Raw genomic sequence first — 13,503 nt, forward strand, 5'->3', positions numbered from 1 at the left:
TTCGAGCTCTGGACATCGTTTTCTCACATCACGATTTTTACACCAAATGTGTACAAAGATGACAAACTCAAGAATCGCGCGCTGCTTTTCAAAAATGCCCACAGGGGATCTGAAGAGGTTTGAGCTACTTTGGTGAGCTATAACGACAGCCTGAGATGTGAAGTGGTGTCATCACTGTTGGATAGTGTTTATTTACGAAAAAAACACTCAAATTTCGCTTCTTTGGAATTCACTAAACAGCCCTTAATTTCGCAAGAAGAGAAATATTTGGTAAAGTTTCTTTGGATTCCTAATCAGACTGGTAGAGGGTCTCAGGACACTACATAGATGACCCGATTGTTAAACAAATACACCGAAGGGGTTGATGTTAAAATTTACTACCATTGTGCAGATTTTTAAGGAAGTTATCACGGTAAAAATGAGAAAATGTATTAAAAATTAAATTTAATAATTTTAATGATATTTTTCCATGAAACTACAGTAAATTATCTTTGTTTTGAGGGTTAAACCTTTTCTGTTTGTTATTCTACCTCTGAGATATAAGTGATTATCTGCGTCCGGATTCTAACTGGACAATGCCTTAATCATCTATGCATCGTTTCCAATGCATGAGCCTATAAACTGGCCGCCTACGCCGTACACGTTAATCAGGATGTCAGCGACGAAGATATGTATAGGGGTAACGAAAAAGGAGTTGGCCACGGTAGTGAAAGCCTCCGGATTGGAAGGAGTACCAAATGTGGCCCTAAAAACCGCAATTTTCCAAAATCTTTATTCAGGAGCACATTATAAAAGTGTAGGTATACAGGAGGGCAGCTTCTGCGGTATTTGGAAGCGGCAGAAGCTAGTGAAGCCAGGTAAACCTCACGCAGATCCATCAGTGTATAGGCCGATATGCCTATTGGATACTGTTGGATTGCCGGCAACAGTCATCTTAAACAGGCTCACGAAATACACGGAGAGAGAGCAGTTTGTCAGGGATGCAGTTCAGATTTTGGAAAGGCAGTACTTACAGTGGGCGCCATCAAAACGGTTGTGGATTCTTTCAGACGGCGCAGAAGCAACGGAGAAGAGGAAACCGTCATTACACTGCCGTTCTAAGCATATCTGTACCATGTTGTTTTTCTACGCATACTGTCCCACTCCTCTTACTTAGATTCTATCTGAAAATCAATGTCAGAAAAATACTTAACTTTATCGTGCAATACTTATTAGTGATGCAAAATGGAAGAAGTATTAAATTAACTTCAAATGGCTCTGTTACTGAGAAAAACACGGCAAGAAAGCAAAACAACATGGGACAGATATGCTTAGAAGGGCAGTAACACTGGATGTCCAAGAATACATTCAACACACGTTACACAGGTATATAGTACCTGAACATTTGTGCTAGATTCTGTAGAGTTATTTCGAGAATCGCACACTACTTAACGAAACAGACGTTGGAAAGAAGAGTGTGGCTATTACAAAGAACGTTCCGTTGAGCCCGACCCATTGGAATGGAATGTACAATGAGGTTTTAGAGCTGAGTCTTCCCAGATCGTCGGCCTTGCGGATGATTTGGTTCTTTTAGTGATCAGTGAATCACGAGAGGAAGTCGAAGTACTGGTCACAGAGGCGACAGACCCTGTAGAAGACGGGCTACGGGAGAAGAAGTTATCGCTAGCTCACCACAATACTGAGCACTTATGAGCAGTACAGTATGTAAGAATTATGATCGACGAGTGCACTGTCGACTTAAAGCACTTGGGAGTGATGTTGAACGATCGATTGAATTTCAACAGTAATGTCGGCTACTTTTGACTAGGCGGAACGACGTTTGCCGGGACAGCTAGTTTTGAAATAGATAGGTTGTTCAAGACAATTTAAGGGATTTCAAGCAGGTTTGAGCAAGTTTCAGTCTGGAACTTTCAGAGCGGTTTATGAGTCGTTGTGAGAACAGGGCGTTTTAGAAAGTTTACAGGGACATTCCACGGACATTCAGGGGCGGTTCTGACGATTTAAGGCGGTTATTTCAGGAGTATTTTTTTTTAATTCTTCACCGCTTATCCTGATTTGCAAATCAATTGTCCACTTGGGTACCACGTAAGCGGTTGCCATTGAAAACTACACTGACACTTTGTACACTGCCGTTCTACGCATAATTGTCCCATGTTATATGGCATTCCCATATAACATGGGACATTTGGGCGTAGAACAGCAGTACAGCGCTTATATGTATTCTCTTCTATTATATCGATCTTGTTGCCTTTGTGCTGCTTTCATTTTTCTACTCTGTCCAGGGTAGAACGATGTGTACGATGAGGTCGATGTGTGGTTCTTTTTCCAGTTCGATTGGGGGTTCATTATAAGTTTCCGTTCACCACTATCCAATAAACCGGGTCCGGGGGCTCAGAAGAGCGTCAGTGTGTCCCGCTCTCAGAGGAAGAGCAACTGACCAAAAATAGCATGTGTTGGGGCTGGGAGTCAAACCAATGACCATTCACTTATGAAGCAAACGTGTGACCACTGCGCTACGGGTCTCGGCTTCAGAGGCGTTTAAAAGGTTTTCAAAAGATTTCATGGGACTTCGGGTACGTTTCTTGAAAACGTCTTGAATTTCCATAGAAGTCCCCTGTAATGCCCTCGAAAACTTACAGAAACCCCTGAACCCACAAAAACCTCAGTCATTGAAATGTTCATGGAAACACCTTTAAATCCTCTGAGAAGCCTTCTCTGAAACCCCCCTGAAGCTCCCGCAGACCGCCTTGAAACCCCTCCATGTACCAACCTGAAGCTACCTGGGACACCCTTGAAGACTTCCTGAACCTCGGAAACCTCCTGAATGTTCTAAACCCCTTGAAACGACCCTGAAAACTCCTGCAATCCTCTGAGACCTCCTGAAACCTTTCGAGCTCTCTGAAACGTTCATGAAAAATCTACTGGAAATGACCATAAATCCTTGGGGTATTCAGTTTTCACTCTACCCCCACAACCTAAATAAAAGTCCTAATCGTCTATGGTAGCAATCGAAAGGGATTTTTTTTTTATCGAATAGGATGGTTATCAAAAGTTATCCTATTAATGGTAGCATACGTAATCCACACTACAAACCGATACTAAACTACAATACTTTTCTTGCACGATCATTAATCTGGTCCCCCTTTTCCAACCCAAACACCGAGGAGCGCTACTAGAAGCGAAGAAAGTGCAAAACAAAAGCTACAATAATAAAAAATCACGTTTATGTTTTGTTTGCTGCGCTTCGCTTCGCTTCCTAAGGCCTCCGGACGATGGGCCCAGAGCAGTTCATATTGTGAGCGAGCAACATATTTTGCGCATATTTCTTGGCTCGCCTCTCACGCTACGCTACGGCGCGGCGCGGCAGCGCCTTATGTTCGGTCTCCAGCAGCTTGGTGGTTTCGTTGTGTGCCACGCGCTGTACTGCACAGCACAGCCAGGCAGGGTCCCTATAGCGCGCTCGGGTTCCACCACACACGGTTGTTTGCCACCACCCCAAAACTAACCTACCGTAATGGAGCGGTGGGTTTTAGTACGAAGGTTATACTCGCGCCGTGAAGATGTACCGAATTTGGAAACAATGTTACGCAGCCCCGTTTTGAGCCGCTGCCGTCGTCGTCTTCGAGGTTGTCGTCGCGAACCGGGAGCTTGCTCTCCCATACTAGGGAAGGTGTCACTTTGTGGTCGGACGGACGGGAAAGAGTGCGGTGGATCTCCCACCGACCTTCAAGAAGAGCAGTGTGAGCTGTGAGTGTCACTGTTAATAATCTACCCGGACGGGATATGTGTAACACCACAACGTTAGTGTAGTGAAAGAAGACAAACCTGATTGGGGGAAAAGTAGCGCAAATCAAACCGACCGACCGACCGATCGACGACTACGCATTTTTCCAGGAAAGTGATGCTCTTGGCACGGTGTCTCTGGTGTACAATGTGGTTGTTTAAAAATCAGTGCTGTCGGAAAAGTTTGAATATCCATTGGGTTCATTTTAAGTTGAACCCATTCTGAATGGTAACAACTGAAATTGCAAATGTTTGTTTATGTAGTTTAGGTGTTTGAGGAATTAGGTGTTTGTTATCAAATGATTGGAAGAGAAATGTTAAAACAAGGTACTCTTGATTGAATAATAGAGATTTGTTGTTTCAGAATATGAAACAGTTAAGCTCCAACGTGTTCTTTTAACCTTTCAACCCTAGTTCACAAACTCTCAACAGCTGCATCTTTGCTGGGTTACTCATACTGGACTGCTAGGGTAGTTTACGCCCATAGATAGTTCAGAAAAAAAACATTTTAACAGTTTTTGTACCGAGTTTTCGAACTTTCTAAGCACCTTAGTACAAAACTGACTGCATGGCCAATATTTTATTTTATGAACATATTAAAATATAAAGTGAATTTAATATCTTTGTCGCCGTTTAGTCACTTCAATACCCGGGTAGAGGTGAATAACAAACCAATAACTAAAGAATAACACATTTTGTCATCTTATCTAAATTTGCAATTCTTTAGTTTTTTTATGAATAGCTCAGGATGACACATAAATAACAAAACATACTATCATTGTAAAACTTGTAATTGACGAGTTATTATTATAAAGTTTAATAACATAATAAAAACAAATATTACTATCCTACTATCAGCCATAATATCAAAACAATAACATAATTTACCATCATATTAAAATATGTTATTATTTTGACATTCTTTTTGCTATTATTTTGTTATTACAATGGCAAAATCAGTTATTCTTTAGTTGTTGTGCCATAGGAATTTAGTTATTATCTTTGTTATTTTAACTCTTATTCCAAACAAACTAATAGCAAATGTTGCCATCCCAAGCAACACACATGTTATATAAAAGTTACGACAGCGCAAGTTTTGGTTGTATAGATGTTTATTTTACGTTATTTCAACACAATGTTAAAATTACGTCAAATTAACTTCTATACAACCAAAACTTGCGCTGTGGTACCTACCTTGATACCTTGTTGGCTACAAAGTAACTTTACTCCAATGCCGAGCGTATAGTAGAGCACCATCTTCGTCGGTCTTGGGCGATGTTCCTCCAGTTTCCCCGAACGTGTAGGGATCGTAGATCTTCTTCAACCGCGTGCAGCCAGCGAGTTCGCGGCCGCCCACGAAGTCGCCTACCTCTACCGGGTTCTCTGCTGAATATTGTTTTCGCTATTCTTTCTTCCGACATTCGCACTACGTGTCCAGCCCACTGAAGTCTGCCGTATTTTATACGTTTCACAATATTCGCATCTTCGTACACTTGGTACAACTCGTGATTCATGCGTCTGCGCCACACTCCATTTTCTTGTTTCCCACCGAGAATTGTCCGCAGCACTTTGCGCTCAAAAACTCCAAAAGCTTTTCGGTCTACCTCCTTTAACGTCCACGCTTCGTGACCGTAGAGGGCAACCGGAAGAATCAGAGTCTTATACAGAGCGAATTTTGTTTGCGTTTGCAAGTTACGGGACCTAAGCTGGCTACGCAATCCGTAAAAGGCCCTATTCGCAGCTGCAATACGCCTTTTCACTTCACGGGAAACGTCATTGTCACATGTCACAAGTGTTCCAAGATAAACAAATTCTTCAACAACTTCAAACACTTCCCCATCAATCACTACCTCAGCACTAACACCACTAGGCCTGCTTCTGTCTCTACCCGCTATCATGTACTTCGTCTTGGTAGAGTTAATCGTCAAGCCTATCCTCGCTGTCTCTCTCTTCAGAGGAGCATAAGCTTCCTCCACTGCCCTACGATCGATGCCGATGAGATCAATATCGTCCGCAAAACCGAGGAGCATGTGCGACCGTGTGATGATAGAGCCATTCCTCTGCACGCCTGACCTCCTAATCGCTCCTTCGAGTGCAATGTTGAACAATAAATTTGAAAGAGCATCCCCCTGCTTCAATCCATCCAAGGTCACAAACGACGTAGACACTTCGTCCGCGATCCGAATACTTGATTTTGATCCATCCAGCGTTGCGCGTATCAGCCTAATTAGTTTCGCCGGAAAACCATGTTCTGACATTATCTGCCAAAGCTCATTTCTTTTCACTGAATCGTACGCTGCTTTAAAATCAATGAACAGTTGGTGAGTCTGCAAGTTATATTCCCGAAATTTATCTAGGATCATCCGCAGGGTAAACATTTGATCCGACGTTGATCGGCCCTCACGAAAACCAGCCTGGTATTCGCCGACGAAGGACTCCTCAAGAGGTCGCAGTCTGTTGAACAGGACACGCGACAGTATCTTATACGCCGAATTTAAAAGGGTAATCCCTCTGTAATTGGCACACTCCAGTCTGTGCCCTTTCTTGTAGATTGGGCATATGAGGCCATCCAACCAACTGGTGGGCAATTCTTCATCCTCCCAAATCTTTATAATAATCTGGTGGATTGATTGATGTAGCTGCTCGCTTCCGTGCTTAAGAAGTTCGACCGGGATCTCGTCCTTCCCAGCAGCCTTGCTGTTCTTCAGCTCCTTAAGGGCCTTTTTAACCTCATCCAGTGTTGGTGGTTCCACTGCTTGACTGTCGTCCATTATGTTAATCCTGTTCCTGGGTGCTCCTTCGCTGCTACCATTCAACAAATCTTCGAAGTGCTCTTTCCACCTGGCTGCCACCATTGTTTTGTCTGTCAGCAAATTTCCTTCCCGGTCATTGCACATGGCGGGCACTGGCGCAGTCTTGTGCCGCGCGCCATTGACAGTTGCATAAAATCTCCGCATATCGTTCCTGTCCATACTTTCTTGCGCTTCAGCAATAACACTCTCTTCGTGTTGCCGTTTTTTCCTGCGGTGGATTCGTTTCTCTTCTGCTCTTGCAACCCTGTACCGCTCTCTGTTCTGCCGGGTACCGGCCACTAGCATTCGACTTCTGGCGGCATTCTTTTCGTTCGTCGCTCGTTGGCAGTCCTCGTCAAACCAACCATTACGTTGGCGTCGCTGAGCGGTACCAATCACCTCTTGCGCTGTTGTTGTCACTGCTTCGTGGATACTTCCCCACAAGCTGTTGACATCTCCAGATCCGTTGGTCTCTCCTATCCTCTCGTCTAGCTTCTGATGGTACTGTGCAGCAACCCCTTCGGCTGACAAGCGCTGGATATTGAAACGCATCGTCCTGTTGTTTCTTGAACTCGTGACGCTGGATAATCGCGCCCGAATTTTAGCGGCTACAAGATAATGATCCGAGTCGATGTTCGGGCGCTGTGGTAACTATATTATAACATGTGTGTTGCTTGGGATTCAAACATTCTATTTTAATGGAAAAATTTGCCCTTCATTTGCCATTTCGCTCTACCCGGGTAGTATTTTTTCATCAATCCTGTTGTTGTAGAATACTGCAGTTAGGTAAAAGTCACAAATCTACCTTGAAAGGTTTAACCTAAGATGTTAGGATAGATGGACCACCCTGGTGTAGTACACGTTCAGCGTGCATCTCTACGTCATGTTGACCCATGTTCATGTTCTTCTTCTTCTTCATTATTGCTCGACGTTCGCATTGGAACTTGGCCTGCCTCTCTTCAACTTTGTGTTCTTAGAGCACTTCCACAGTTATTGATTGAAGGGCTTTCTTTGCCTGCCATTGCATGAATTTGTACATTGTGTGGCAAATACATTGATAATTGATACACTATGCCCTGGGTGTCGAGAAAATTTTCCCGCACGGAACGAGAATCGAACCCGTTGTCTCCGGATTGGCGATCCGTAATAGCCTTAACCACTAGGCTAACTGGTGACTCACAGCCTTACTTACTAGGGTTAAACGAAGCAAATCTATAACACTTCAGTCAGGGGCAAATGTTCCATCCGTTATGGACGAGGAAAATTCCAGAGTATAAATTAGCGTTTTAAGGCTCAAGCATCCGTCATCATTTTTCGGAAAATAAAAAGCAGTTTTCTCGCTGCAAATCAAAACAAGGATCATGAAAATATATTCACTGCATTATATTCCTCATGTGGAGTACAGTGAATATATTTTCATAGCAAAAACTTTTTTTTTGAGCGAAAAAACTGCTTTCAAATGTTTGATGATGACGATGATTTCAATGACGAAAAGTTCAACGTTAAGTAAACATTTTATTGTTTTGATATTGTGCTTCCATTAAAGCCAAAACCAGATTATCGAATAGGGATCACGTTTCCCCCATGAGAAAATCGGGCTGTTCCTGGAACGAATCCAGAAGCCTAAATTAATTAGCTCTGTTGGCACGTGCGGCTTCATTTGGGAAATCTGTGTCAATGTGCTTTCTGCAGGCTATGCATTTCGTCACATTCCCGGCGAGAAAAAATAACAAAACAATAATGCGTCGAAACAAGGGAAGGAGGATAGATGTGGATAAGGTGATGCGCGATGGGCAGGAAACGCATTAGGCGCATTAGGCCATATAAGCAGTGAGCCCAATTGGGGTGGAAAAATAGAGACCTTTTCCTTCCTTATGGTATTCTGGGAAGCAACTCGGGTAAACATTACTATCGACTTCAAGCAGTATGCTATGAGCACTACCTCAGAAGATCGTTCCTAGTTTATTTTTTTAGGCAAAAATTCGATGACTTCCAGGACGATTATTTGGATGAACCGTCAGAGATGTAAGAGATTTTATACACGGTCAAATCATCGAAGTTAATTGTGGAGTTGTGTCGTCTAAGAATTTCTGCTGCATTTTATAAAGGCACTACTGGATGAATGGCTGTTGCAGTAGGAAGCTTACACCCTGCTTAAAACCTTAAATTCTCATTAAAATTTCTGAAGAACCTTAAGGAATCCTCGGAAAAATTAAAGGAGAATATGTTATATGAATTTTAACGAAAGTACATTCGCAGGATTTTTAGGAGAACTTTTAAGAGTCCCCGGATGTATCTTCGGCGAAATTTATGAATTTATATCCTCGGAGGAACTTCTGGAGGAGTTCTCAAAAAATTTTTGGAGAAATTTCAGAGAAAATTGTGGAGTGATCCTTAGAAAAACCTTTGGATTGATATCTGGAGGCATTTTTGGAAGAATACTCGCAAAAATTTCGAAATGAATTATAGGAGAACTTCCTGGAGAAGTCCTAAGATGACCTTTTTAACTAAGAATTTGTGCAGGATTTTTTAATGAAGTTTTCGGAGGAATTCTTGGAAGAATCCTCAGCGAATTTTGAGAGAAATTTTTGGACAATTATTCAGTGAACTTTCAGGTGGATTCTTTGGATAAACCGCCAGTGGAATTCCAGTAGAGGCCCGCTAAGGAATCCTTGAAAGAACTTCTTGGATAAAACTTTGAATAGAGGAACGCGTGAACGAGATTTTGCAGCAATACTCGGTCAAATCATTGAAGTAATTTGTGTAGGTATTATCTAGAAACTTCTGCTGCGTTTTTTAAAGGCACTTCTGGATGAAAATTCTTATGAAATTGTTGGAGAAACTAACGTAATCTTTGGGTGAAGTCTTCAGGAAATTTCCTTCAACAAATCTTTGAGTAATTTCTGAAAAGTTCCTACTTAAAATACCAAGAAGTATTTGTAAATAATAAAAATAGGGAAATGGAGAAGATCTACTGAGAATAACACTGGAAAAATCTAATAACCTTTGGAGAAATTCCTAAATCTGTTAAACAATAGCATTAGCATTAAGCATGTCGCACAAATTCTTATGTGGTACAGTCCTAGACCGCTGTTGTGAGGATTGCATCCTTCCCGTCCGAACAAAAACACAAATATTTGGGACTAATCTCTGGCTCTTAGACAAGACTGACGCAATGGTCGAAGCCTGCCCTGGCCACGCCCTAGCAACTGTTGAGGGTTGGGAAAGGACGTTTAGTTGAACTATTATGGAAGATGTTCTCAAAAAAAGCTTTTTTTTGATAAATATTCATGAAATTCCAGGTGAAATCTTAGCAGGTAGTTTAGGACAAACCTTCGGACGAAACTGCGGGATTCTTGATGAAATTACTGAAATAATTTTGGAAGAGGTTCTGAAGGAATCCTGATAGGGAAAACCCCTATGATTTTTTTTTAATATCAAAAACCAATAGAGAGAATTCCCAAAGTAAAACTCTTATATCTTTTTAAAATGATATCTTTTAGAACCTTCTTTGGAATTAAAAAAAAATGATGTGATGATGCAGCTTTTTACTTACCAATAGAAACTTGAACTATTTTGAAAGGTGTTCAGAAAAAAACTGAATTGTGCTTTACTTTATTTTGTTAAAAAAAAAAAAGAAATAATTTGAGAAATGCTACAATTTCTGTGTGGCTTTGTAGTCGTGCGGCTAGTGTCACCTTTCATCGAACTATTAGTCACATCGTGCTGACGAGCGCGGGTTCGATTCCCGCTACAGCTGTCAGTTCTTTTGGAAAGTACTTCAGAAGTGTTTTTTTTTTTTTTTCATTAAACCATATGTAATTCCTATTAGAATTCTTTAGGCAGTTTTTCGTGAATTCTTAGAAAAAAGGCTTTTAGAAATTACTACAGCAATTTCTTAGGAACTTGCTTTGAAAATTTCTTCGGGATTATTTTCTGCTATTATTTTGGGAATTTCTCGGGCTATTTTTTGATAATGCTTTCCGATGTCTTCGACAAGTAACTTCGTTTAGAATTGATTCGGTAATAACTATGGAAATTTTTCCGACAATTCTTTTGGAAACTTCTTCGGTTATTATTCTGGGAACTTGTTTGGTTATTCTTTTGGCAATTCATTTGAGAATTTTCTTCAAGAATGTGTCTGAATAATTCCTTCGGAAATTGCTTTGCACACTTGTTTCAGGAATTATTTTAAAAATTTCTGCAGCAATTCTTTTTGGATTTTTTTTATATATTATTTTAGGTTTCCTTCAGAAGTAAATTTGTGCGGTAACTTTTATAAATATTTTTAGCCATTGCTTTGGAATCTCTTGGCAATTTCAATTTTTGCCGCTAGATGGCGCCGTAAACGTTCGGTATTCAGCGGTGTGGAGCGGACCTGATGTGATGGTTCAAGCACCTGACTATCACACCGAGGACCTGAGATCGAATCCCCCTTCAGGGTAGTTTAGATTTTAAACATGTTAAAAATTCAAAGCTCCCATATGGTCATTACAATCCTTGGTGCAAAACTCTAATCCTGTCAAATTTTTAGTCATTTTGGTGGTGATTTAATGGTGGCCCAAAAGTAAAATAGGTTAATATGGAAATTACTATGGAGAATTTTCAAAAAAGGTTCTCCGCGGTGTAGTTCTTTCTCATATGGATGAATTCATAGGATCAAAGTCAAACTGAATTCTTCAGATCTCAATAGTGAATATTGCCAAAGACCGGAACTTATTTCGACAAACGAGAAAAAATATATTGAACAAATCCTCACTCTCTTGCGCATCTCCCTACACAATGTCCTGCGAGCTGTGCCATTCAGTGTATCTAAATCTGTGTCGCTCTTATTTTCATTAAATTGTTTTGTAAATGCGTTGATTTTCCGCATTTGAAAAAAAAATATAGTGAATTGAAATCGTACTTACAAAAATATTAAAATCGTTTTTATGCCTACTTCTCAAACCGTTGTTAATTGAACATTTATAAATAGAAATAGAACGAACTGTGAACACATATGAACACTCGATATTTCCAACCAGATGTTTTATCATTGTTCTTAAAAGGACTTTTTCATCAACTGAGAGTCAAGGTCTGGTCACAAGTAGTCAGACTGGTGAAGAATTTGAAAACAATAACAAGCATATGTTATGTGAAAAAAGTGCAACTCAGAAAAAAATCGGTTTGTTGCCGGGGGCTGAAAATCTCGATAATGATGAAAAATAATAATAATAAATATCTGTGTATTTTCAAATGTACACACTTATTTCAGAGTCACTTGTTCGGCTGTTCTATTTTCGGTAAAAGTTCGGATTACCGAAATTCAGCACAGTTTACCGAAGTTCGGCTATTTTTTACCGAACGTTCGGTAAACATTACCGATGATTCAGTAGAGTTTACCGAACGTTCGGTAATTTTTTGACGAACTTCGGTAATATGTTGCTGAACATTCGGTAATCTGAACTTTTACCGAAAATAGAACAGCTGAATACGGTACTTTATTTGAAGTGTGTAGTAACGTTTTTCCAAATTCACATTCAGATTCAAATAAACGAGCTTCGTATAAATTCGAATGCTTTCTGTGTTTTAAATAAAATATCCAATAAATAAATATGCAGCATTCATGACTAGATTTAAGGACAAACGTCTTGAAATCCTGCTTCAACAATGCATCAGAACTTTAGGCGCACAAATCTCAAGAAGCAAGCTTCAAACAACAGTGAATTTAATTATTCTGTTCTTGCTCACTTGTAATAAGCTTGAAATAAAAAGCTCAGGTGCGCTGGTTTTGTTTACAAATAGATTTGTGCCCTCGAAATCATGAGTAGGTGCCAAAGTCGGCCATTGTGGCGGCCATCTTGGGATTCTAACAAGTCTGTCCTTAAATGGCATATTTAAATGGAATTTTACGCAGAATTTTTGGATTGTTTTCAAATTAACTTCAGTAAAGTTTGGAATCCAAGAAGCTTCTCTGAAGTACTTTCAAGCACAGTTGTTTGTAAACACTGTGATACGAATTTCATCAGAAAAGTGTTCTGAAATTCGACTGATAGGGTCTGGGGCTATTTGGGCACTTGCTGCTATAACTCAATTTTGAACCGATTGATTTTTGAGACACGATCAGATACGCACAGTATCTAGCCATGTGCAAAAATTCAAGCCAATCGGTTTGAAAATGACTGAGTTATAGCAGCAAATGCCCAAAATAGGTGCTCCTGCCCAAATAGTCCCTGACCCATGTTTTTGCTTGGAAATTCCATGAATAAGTCCGCCTACAAATTTATCTCATTAATTCGCGGAAAAAAACTATGTTCTTTTCATAACATTGACAAAAACTAATCACGATTCATGAATGTTCATTATAGGAGCAGGCATGGGAACACTCACTTGTACAGAATTACACTCACTTGCTGTTTTCTCAGAGCTGTAAAAGCGACTCTCCACGAGGTGAGTGCAATTTACATTCACCTCGTGGAGAACTCTTCGCAGCTCCCTCGCGACTTTGGTATGCGTTTGCGATCCCTTCTTCTTCTTCTTCTTTATGGCTCGACGTCCCCACTGGGACTTGGCCTGCCTCGCTTCAACTTAGTGTTCTTTGAGCACTTCCACAGTTATTAATTGAAGGGCTTTCTTTGCCTGCCATTGCATGAATTTGTATATTGTGAGGCAAGTACAATGATACACTATGCCCAGGGAGTCGAGAAAATTTCCCCGACCGGAACGGGAATCGAACCCGCCGTCTCCGGATTGGCGATCCATAGCCTTAACCACTAGGCTAACTGGAGACCCCTACTCTATTCGGAAAACTTTTAGACAAAATCACAAGGCAAAAGTCGTCCATACATCGTTTCTTGATTTCAAGCTTCTGAGCTGAGAAAACAGCAAGTGAATGTAACTCTTTGCAAGTGAGTGTTCCCATCCTTGTATAGGAGTTTCCAAATATATT

The 13,503-nt window shown here is 40.7% G+C and overlaps 1 protein-coding gene across 14 annotated transcripts in view; it reads left to right on the top strand.

The window, feature by feature from the left end:
• Window positions 1–13,503, top strand: part of LOC109421864 (putative uncharacterized protein DDB_G0282133) — a 539,561-nt gene that overhangs the window by 295,113 nt on the left and 230,945 nt on the right. Inside the window, exon 1 of one of the 14 annotated variants that reach the window (XM_062845552.1) lies at window positions 3,021–3,747. The exons of the other annotated variants lie outside the window; for them this stretch is intronic. The gene's annotated coding sequence lies outside the window, so the exon portion shown is untranslated. Of the gene's footprint in view, window positions 1–3,020; window positions 3,748–13,503 lie in introns of those variants that run through there. 14 annotated transcript variants of the gene reach the window in all.

Source organism: Aedes albopictus, chromosome 1, assembly GCF_035046485.1.
Source record: "Aedes albopictus strain Foshan chromosome 1, AalbF5, whole genome shotgun sequence".
Lineage (NCBI taxonomy): Eukaryota > Metazoa > Arthropoda > Insecta > Diptera > Culicidae > Aedes > Aedes albopictus.